Source organism: Aotus nancymaae, unplaced genomic scaffold (assembly GCF_030222135.1).
Source record: "Aotus nancymaae isolate 86718 unplaced genomic scaffold, 86718_ANA_hifiasm-v0.15.2.pri h1tg000038l, whole genome shotgun sequence".
NCBI lineage: Eukaryota > Metazoa > Chordata > Mammalia > Primates > Aotidae > Aotus > Aotus nancymaae.
The window spans coordinates 5,969,392-5,977,128 of NW_026988452.1; positions in this window are offsets into that span (position 1 = coordinate 5,969,392).

The window sequence follows — 7,737 nt, forward strand, 5'->3', positions numbered from 1 at the left end:
GACATAAACAGACACTTTTCAAAAGAAGACATACATGTGGCCAACAAGCATATGAAAAAAAGCTCAACATCACCAATCATTAGAGAAATGCAAATCAAAACCACAATAAGGTACTATCTCATGCCAACCAAAACGGCTATTAATAAAAAGTCAAAAAACAACAGATGCTGGTGAGCTTGCAGAGAAGAGGGAACACTTACACACTGTTGGTAGGAGTGCAAATTAGCTCAACCATTGTGGAGAGCAGTGTGGCAATTCCTCAAAGAGCTAAAGGCAGAACTACCATTCAACCCAACAATCCCATTACTAGGTATATACCCCAGAGGAATAGAAATCATTCTACTGTAAAAACACAGGCATGCAAATGTTTATTGTAACACTATTCACAACAGCACAGACACGGACGACTACTGGGTACTGGACTTAATACCTGGGTGATGAAATAATCTGTACAACAAACGCTGTGACGTAAGTTCACCTGTGTAACAAACCTGCACGTGTACCCTGAACCTAAAAGTTCAAAAAAGAAGTTGCTAGCCTAGATACATGCCCAAGAGAACCGAAAACATATGTTCACACAAAAGCTTGTACAGCAATGTTCATAGGAACGTTACTGACAAATAGCCAAAAAGTGGAGGCAACCGAATGTCCCTCAACAGAAGAATGAATAAAATATGATCTATCTAGCCAAAAAGATATTACTGACAGTAAAAAGAAATGACATTCTTATACATGCCACAACACGGAAGACCCTTGAAAACGTGGTGCTAGTTTAAAAAGGCAGTCCCAGAAGGCCACATATGATTGATTCCATTTCTATGAAAGCAATAGGGAAAAGACTCCCTACTGTCCAGAACAGGCAAATCTACATACATAGAAAGTGGATTACTGGTTGCTCAGGGTGGGGGGTTGGGGAGGAGGGACAAACGGGAAGTGACTGCTGGAGGTTGCAGGATTTCTTTTGGGGGTGATGAAAGTGTTCTCAATTTAGATTGTAGTGATGATTGTAAAACTATGACTATACTTAAAACAATTGAATTGTATACTTTAAATTGCTAAACTGTATGGTATGTGAATTACATCTCAATCAAACATTTTTTAAATACCTTATTAATATTTTTCATGCCCCTGTGGATTGACTGGGCTCAGCTGAGTGATTGTCACTTGGGATTTCTCATATAGTTTGGTCAGATGGTGGCTGGGGCTGGATCTTGTCAAGATTTTATACTTCCTAGGCTGACAGAGCTACAACCTCTCGGGACTGACCTGGCATCTCTCTCCACAGGGCTGGCTTGAGTTTTCTTACAGGTATGGCAGTCTGAGAGTAGGCAGACACTTACATGACTAGCTCCTCTCAAAGTGAACCTTCGAGGAAAAGGAAGTGGAGTTTGAGAGCAGCCTGGCCAACACGGTGAAAACCTACCTCTACAAAAAAAAAAAGAAAGAAAACACAAAAACTACCCAGGCCTCATTGAATTTAGGTAATGTATTACTTTGACCAATAGAATGTAGCAGAGTGACAGAGAGCCCGATTCTGGTCCCAGGATCTACTGAGACCTTGAGATTTATAAAGGACTAACGCAAGTAAGAGTGGATTCGCTTTAAGGAAGCAGGAGAACCCAGGAGCCTGCCTTTTATCCTCCCCTCCTTCCATCACGCCCATCCCTGCAGAGTTCCCTGAAGCACTCCTTTGGAACTGAAGGGCTGCACAAAACCTAGGCTGCAAATTGTGTATTTAGAGTCGTAATGGCAAACAGCTTTCATGTTGTGTCTGAACTCAATCGATCGGTAGCAGCGAGGAGGACTGAGTTGAAACGTGTTTTGGGAAGCTGATTGCTTTAAGTGCCTCAAATCTTCGCCCCTCACCGTATTCACCCACTTACCATGGACTTTTGGGCTCTTCCTATGGCGAGATGGTGTGAATTCTCCCTTCGTTCTGAGTTTGGCCAAGGTTATGACACGACAGAAGCTTCAAAAATGCCGGCAGGTTGCCACTTCTGCTCTTGCCCCTCCACCTTTGCCATGAGAATATGCCCGGCCAGCCTCTGGAAGGACAGCAGAGTTTTCTAGAAAGTTTTCTCTGCACAGCTAAGGCTCCCCAGCCAAGCCCCAGACAGGTGAGCCCTTCCCGACAGCCTGCCACCCTGCAGGTCACGTGAAGAAGCCTAGCCAAGACCAGTCATCCAGCCTGAATCACTGACCCGACGACTCTCTTGGGCTAGGCAGACCCTTGTTGCAAGCCACTGAATTCTGGGTGGTTTGTTCTGCTGCATTGATTGTGGCAATAGATCACTGAGACATGTGTTGATAGTTATGTCTGCCACGGGCACAGGAAGGCAGCCAGCTGCACCCCTGCCAGGCATTCTGGGAGAATCGACGTACTCCCCGGGCTTCAAAGCATTCTCCATATGCCGCCATCCCTGGCTTTTCACACATTACACACCGTGGGCAAAAGCCCTGTTTCAGGGATTCACCCAAGATCACCTTCTCTGTGTAGACCCTGGGGTGAACCTCCTATGAGACACCTGGGAAGTCAGCAGGGGGAGGTGAGGCTGGGTTTGGCACCTGCTACTCAGCCATCATTCCACAATCCAAAACTGGGCAGAGGGAGAAAGGGGGAGCCCATACATTCTTGAAAGGCATAGATAATACTCTCCCTCCCTTAGATCAGTCTCCAATCATTTCGTTGGCTTAACTGCAGTCATTCACACCTTCAGCTGGACGTGGAACAGACTCCCCAGCTCGTGCCTGGGATCCAAGTGTGGATCTGTTCAGTAAGAACTGAGCAGTGGGCCAAGGGGCCTAGGGGCTGTCCAAAGCCTTGCCTGTGAAGCCGTTTAGACTGTGGAGCTTGGTGGCAAAGGCCAGCTGGCTGTAACCTCATTCTCCTGGGCCCTAAGAGTGAGCAACAGGGTGCACACAGCTCTAATAAACAAACTTGACTTCGACAGCTCCTTCTCTCTTCCTCTGGAGGCCCAGATTCCTTGTGTGTTGCATTCAGCTTGGGCAATGGAACACCCCACATGCATTTCATTTCTCAGAGTCCACACTGGCAAAAGCTGCTGCAAGATTCTGGCTGCAAAACTGGCTCTCAGCTTTCAAGGAAGGAGCTAAATGGCTTTGAGCTGAAAAACATCCGAGACTGGGGTTGTTTCTTGTTACAGTCTAGGATGATGTCTAAGAAATTGAGCCAGGCACGGTGGTGTGCACCTGTGGTCCCAGCTACTCAGGTGGCTGGGGCAGAAAGATCGAGGCTGAGGCAGGAGCATCAGTTAGCTCAAGAGTTCAAGGCCAGTCTGGGCAACATAGCAAGACTCCATGTCTTACCAAAAAAAAAGAAAAAGAAAGAAATTAGCAAAATATACATGGCCTTCGTCTTCCGGCCCCCATCTGCCTCTGCCTCTAGCCGTATCTCCCACACTTGCCTCACACTTCCTATGCCAGCAGCTGTCACTTGCTGTGTGCTCACATTCACACAACCTGGACCGTTTCTTACCTTTCGCTGGTCCTTTCGCCCTGGAAGCCGTCCCTGACTTCACTGGCGCTCCCCTACTCCTCATCTAAGCCTAAGACCAGGTGGTCGTCCTCTCAACGACCAGTTAACTGCTCCTCCTCTTGGCTCTCATAACACCTGCACTTTACTCCGTGCACCTGTGTAAGGTTTCGTCCAGCTTGGTTTGTCGTCTCTCTTTCTCGGGGGTGCGATCCTACTTGTGTGTCTGTAGCTGCTCCGTCTCACGAATTCATTTCCTCTCATGGCTTGGAATCTTTGCCGCTAGCTCGTCTTCCGCAGGGTGATTCTCCATGGGAGTTCCAGCACCCTGGGATATGCAGGCATGTTTTAGCTTCTTACCTGCTTGTGCTGGGGTTCTCTGGGCTTCAGGGCAGTGTTTACGTTCCATTCCTTGCCTGGAGTTCCTGCATGACTTCATTTCCTGCATCACTCAAGTGGTGTGAATCTGAACTTCACACACTCACACAGTACAGGCTGAGCCTCGAATTGCTCATGGCAACACTTCTATCCACTGACCTGGGCAACGTGCAGCTTCTGCTTTCCCAGACTGGATGACAGAGGGTTTTGGTTTTGGGGAATTTTTACTTCTGGTTTAATGGATGGGCAGTCTTCGTGCCTCCTGGGTTTATGTAACAAGCTGAAGTCTAACTGCCCACCTACAGGGGTCTGAAAGTTTGCAGCAGACTCATCTGGTGCTCCACTCACAAATTCTTGGCCTCACCTCTGATTCCGCCATGGTTGGGGTGGACAGTGCCATGTGGGCTTAGGTTCATTTTATATGACAGTGTCAGCCCCAAGCATACAGCCAGGTCCCCAGAACCAGTTCCATTACCTCCCTAACCAGCCTCAAGATCCTGCGATGGGGCAGGATCCAGGGGTCAGATCCGGACCACACAGATGATTCCTTATGGCAGCAGGGATCAGGCTTAGTCCAAGGGGTGGCTGTGAATAATAGTTAGGGAGACCTGGAGGCCAGAATTAGGGTTAACTCTGGGAGAATACAATCAAAGGTCAGGACTAAAGGGCAAGTGTGAGACTGAGCAGAGCTGAAGTAAAGGAAAAGGCCAAGCAGGTTCGACCCAGTGGTTGAGACTGCAAAGCTGGGTATGGTTGACACAGGCAGGAACAAAGTGAGCATGTGCCGTCTCACTGAACACTGGCAGTAGGATTGCCGGGCAGCTGCTCACCTCACATAACTAGGGTAGAGCCGAACAAGCCTGGGTTGTCCCAGGGTAATCCTCGCTGCAGCAAGGTCGTCACTCCCAGGCCGAACAGAGCACCTGATGGCAATTCTGACTTCAGGCTCGGGAAATCCTGAGTCTTCTCCAACAGACTCAGAGCCAAGGTTAAAGCAGGGCCCCCTCCTGAGCTTCCCTCCTGGCCCTCCCCAGAGAAGCCCTGGCTGCTCCTAGTGACCATTAGCTTTGCAAACGCCAGAGTTCAGCCTGACACAGTTCCTCAAGGATCCCTGCAGGATGAGAGCGCAGAGGGATGAAACAGACCCACTCAGAGTGGGGAGCCTCTGAGGTCAGAGAGGGAAGGGGAGGAAATCTTGCTCTCAAGGCAGGACAGCGTGTGAGAGGAGAACGAGGGCTGGAAAGGATGGCCAGATTGGTGAAGCCCCTCCCTACGGTCTTTGCTTATCTTTTTTAATGAGTCATTCTTTTGCCAACGTCCAGGCAGAACGTGGGCACCGCCTTCGGCTGAGGCTCTTCTCTGTAAGGTCTTCCTGTGTTGGCAGGGGTGGGTTCTGGGCAGTCGGTGACCGCAGTCATCAGCGTCTTGCCTACTGTGGCCAACCACAAAAGTGCCTGGCTTCAGTTTCGTTCAGCTTGTATTTCACCTGGATAGTTAATCATTTCAATCTTACAAGCTATGAACAAGAGGCTGGCAATAGCCAATTTTAATTGAGCTCTTACAATGTTTCAGACACCATTCTAAGCATTTTGTAAGTAATAATTCAATCTACAGCCACCCTTAGAGGTAGATGCTATTATTATTCCCATTTTATAGATGGGAAAACTGAGGCTTACAGATTAGGTCCCTTGCCTAATGAGTCAATGGTCAAGCCAGAACCTGAATACTGGCAGGCTGGCTTTCTTAGTCTGTTTTGTGCTAGTATTGCAGAATATCAGAGATTGAGTAATTTATAAAGAACAGAAATTTATTTCTTACTGTTCTGAAGCCTGGGAAGTCCAAGATCAAGGTGACAGCATCTGCTGTGGAACTTCTTATTGTGTCCCACATGGTGGAAGGCAGAAGGGGAAGAGAGAGCAAACCGACTCCCACAAGCCCTTTTGATAGTGGCATTTATAAGGGCGGAACCCCTATGATCTAAACACCTCTCCAAAGGCCCCAGTACCTGTCACTGTTGCATTAAGGATTAAGTTTTCAACACATAAATTTTGGGAGACACATTCACTCCATAGCACTGTCCCAGGGGCTGTACTCTTAGCTCATAGGCAATGCTGCCTCCCCAGGAGATTAGGAAAAATTAAACTCAGAAGATAGATTCATCTTCTGGGTCTGTGCTAAATTTCAAATCCAAAGAGGCTCAAATCCCAAAAGAAAAACTTACCTAGAAAAGGAGGAATGCCCCAGGGTCTGCTGTTCCCCTTTTTGTGTCCATGAGTTCTCATTATTTAGCTCCCGCTTGTATGTGAGAACATGTGATTTTTGGTTTTCTGTTCCTGTAGTAGTTTGCTAAGGATAATGGCCTCTAGCTCCATCCATTTTCCTGCAAAAGACATGATTTTGTTCTTTTTTACAGCTGCAGAGTATTCCATGGTGTATGTGTACCACATTTCCTGTATCCAGTCTGTCACTGATGGGCATTTAGGTTGATTCCATGCCTTTGCTATTGTGAACAGGGCTGTGATAAACATTCGTGTGCATATCTCTTTACGGGAGAATGATGTATACTCCTTTGGGTATATGCCCAGTAATGGGATTGCTGGTCAAACAGAGGAATTCTGTTTTTATCTCTTTGAGGAATCGCCACATGGCTTTCCACAATGGTTGAACTAATTTACACTCCCACCACCAGTGTATAAGTGTTCCCTTTGCTCCACAACCTCGCCAGCATCTGGAGAGGATCAGAAAAAAATAACTATCGCGTACTAGGCTTAGTACCCGGGTGACAACACCTGTACAACAAACCCCTGTGACATGAGTTTACCTACACGACAAAGCTGCTTGTGTACCTCTGAACCTAAAAGTTGTTCAAAACAATTTTTAAGTAATAATAATAAGGTAGGATGAAAACAGCAGAGAGCTTCTTTCCAGCTGTACTCGTTCCCACTTGTGTGTTCTGATCAGTTGTGAATTGTGTTACAAGTAATTGGTTCCTTAAAACAGCGGTATCTGTCATTAATTGGCTTATAAATCAGAGTCCGCGTTCCACCTGTAACCGTGTTCCCCTCCTCCCTTGCATTTCCATGTGCCTCTCATTGGAGAAAAGGGGTGATATTCTCAGTCTTTTCAAAGTGTTTTGTTTTTGTTTTTAATACAGAGAAAGTACTGACACGTTTTATCTCCTTTTTTTTTTTTTTTTTTTGAGACAGAGTCCCATTCTGTCACTCGGACTGGAGTACAGTGCGGCATGATCTCGGCTCACTGCAACCTCTGCAACCTCTGCCTCCCAGGTTCAAGCAATTCTCCTGCCTCAGCCTCCCAAGTAGCTGCAATTATAGGCACTCACCACTAGGCCCAGCTAATTTTTTGTATTTTTAGTAGAGCTGGGGTTTCACCACGTTGGCCAGGCTGGTCTCAAACTCCTGACCTCGTGATTCACCCACCTCAGCCTCCCAAAGTGCTGGGATTATGGGCATGAGCTACCAGCCTTATCCCCTTCTTATCCACTTTTTCATTAATTTATTCTCTCAATAAATGCTTATTGAGTGCTTACTGCATGGTCTAGGTGTTAAGGATACAATAGGGAGCAAGACAGAACGTTTCTGACCTCTTGGAGTTTCATTCTAGTATGAGGAAAAAGACAATCAACAAACACACAGCATGAGTGCAGGTAATACTAGATGCCATGAGAAACACTAAAGAAGTGCGAGGAGCCAGAGACTGGGTGGCAGTGAACAGGGAAGATCAGTCATCAACACTAGGGTGGATTAGCTGGATTTCCCTCCAGCTTACATATGCATCCATTTATTAAAAACATGCATACCTGTGACAGTATGTATAACTTTAAACATTTACATAAATAAAATCAC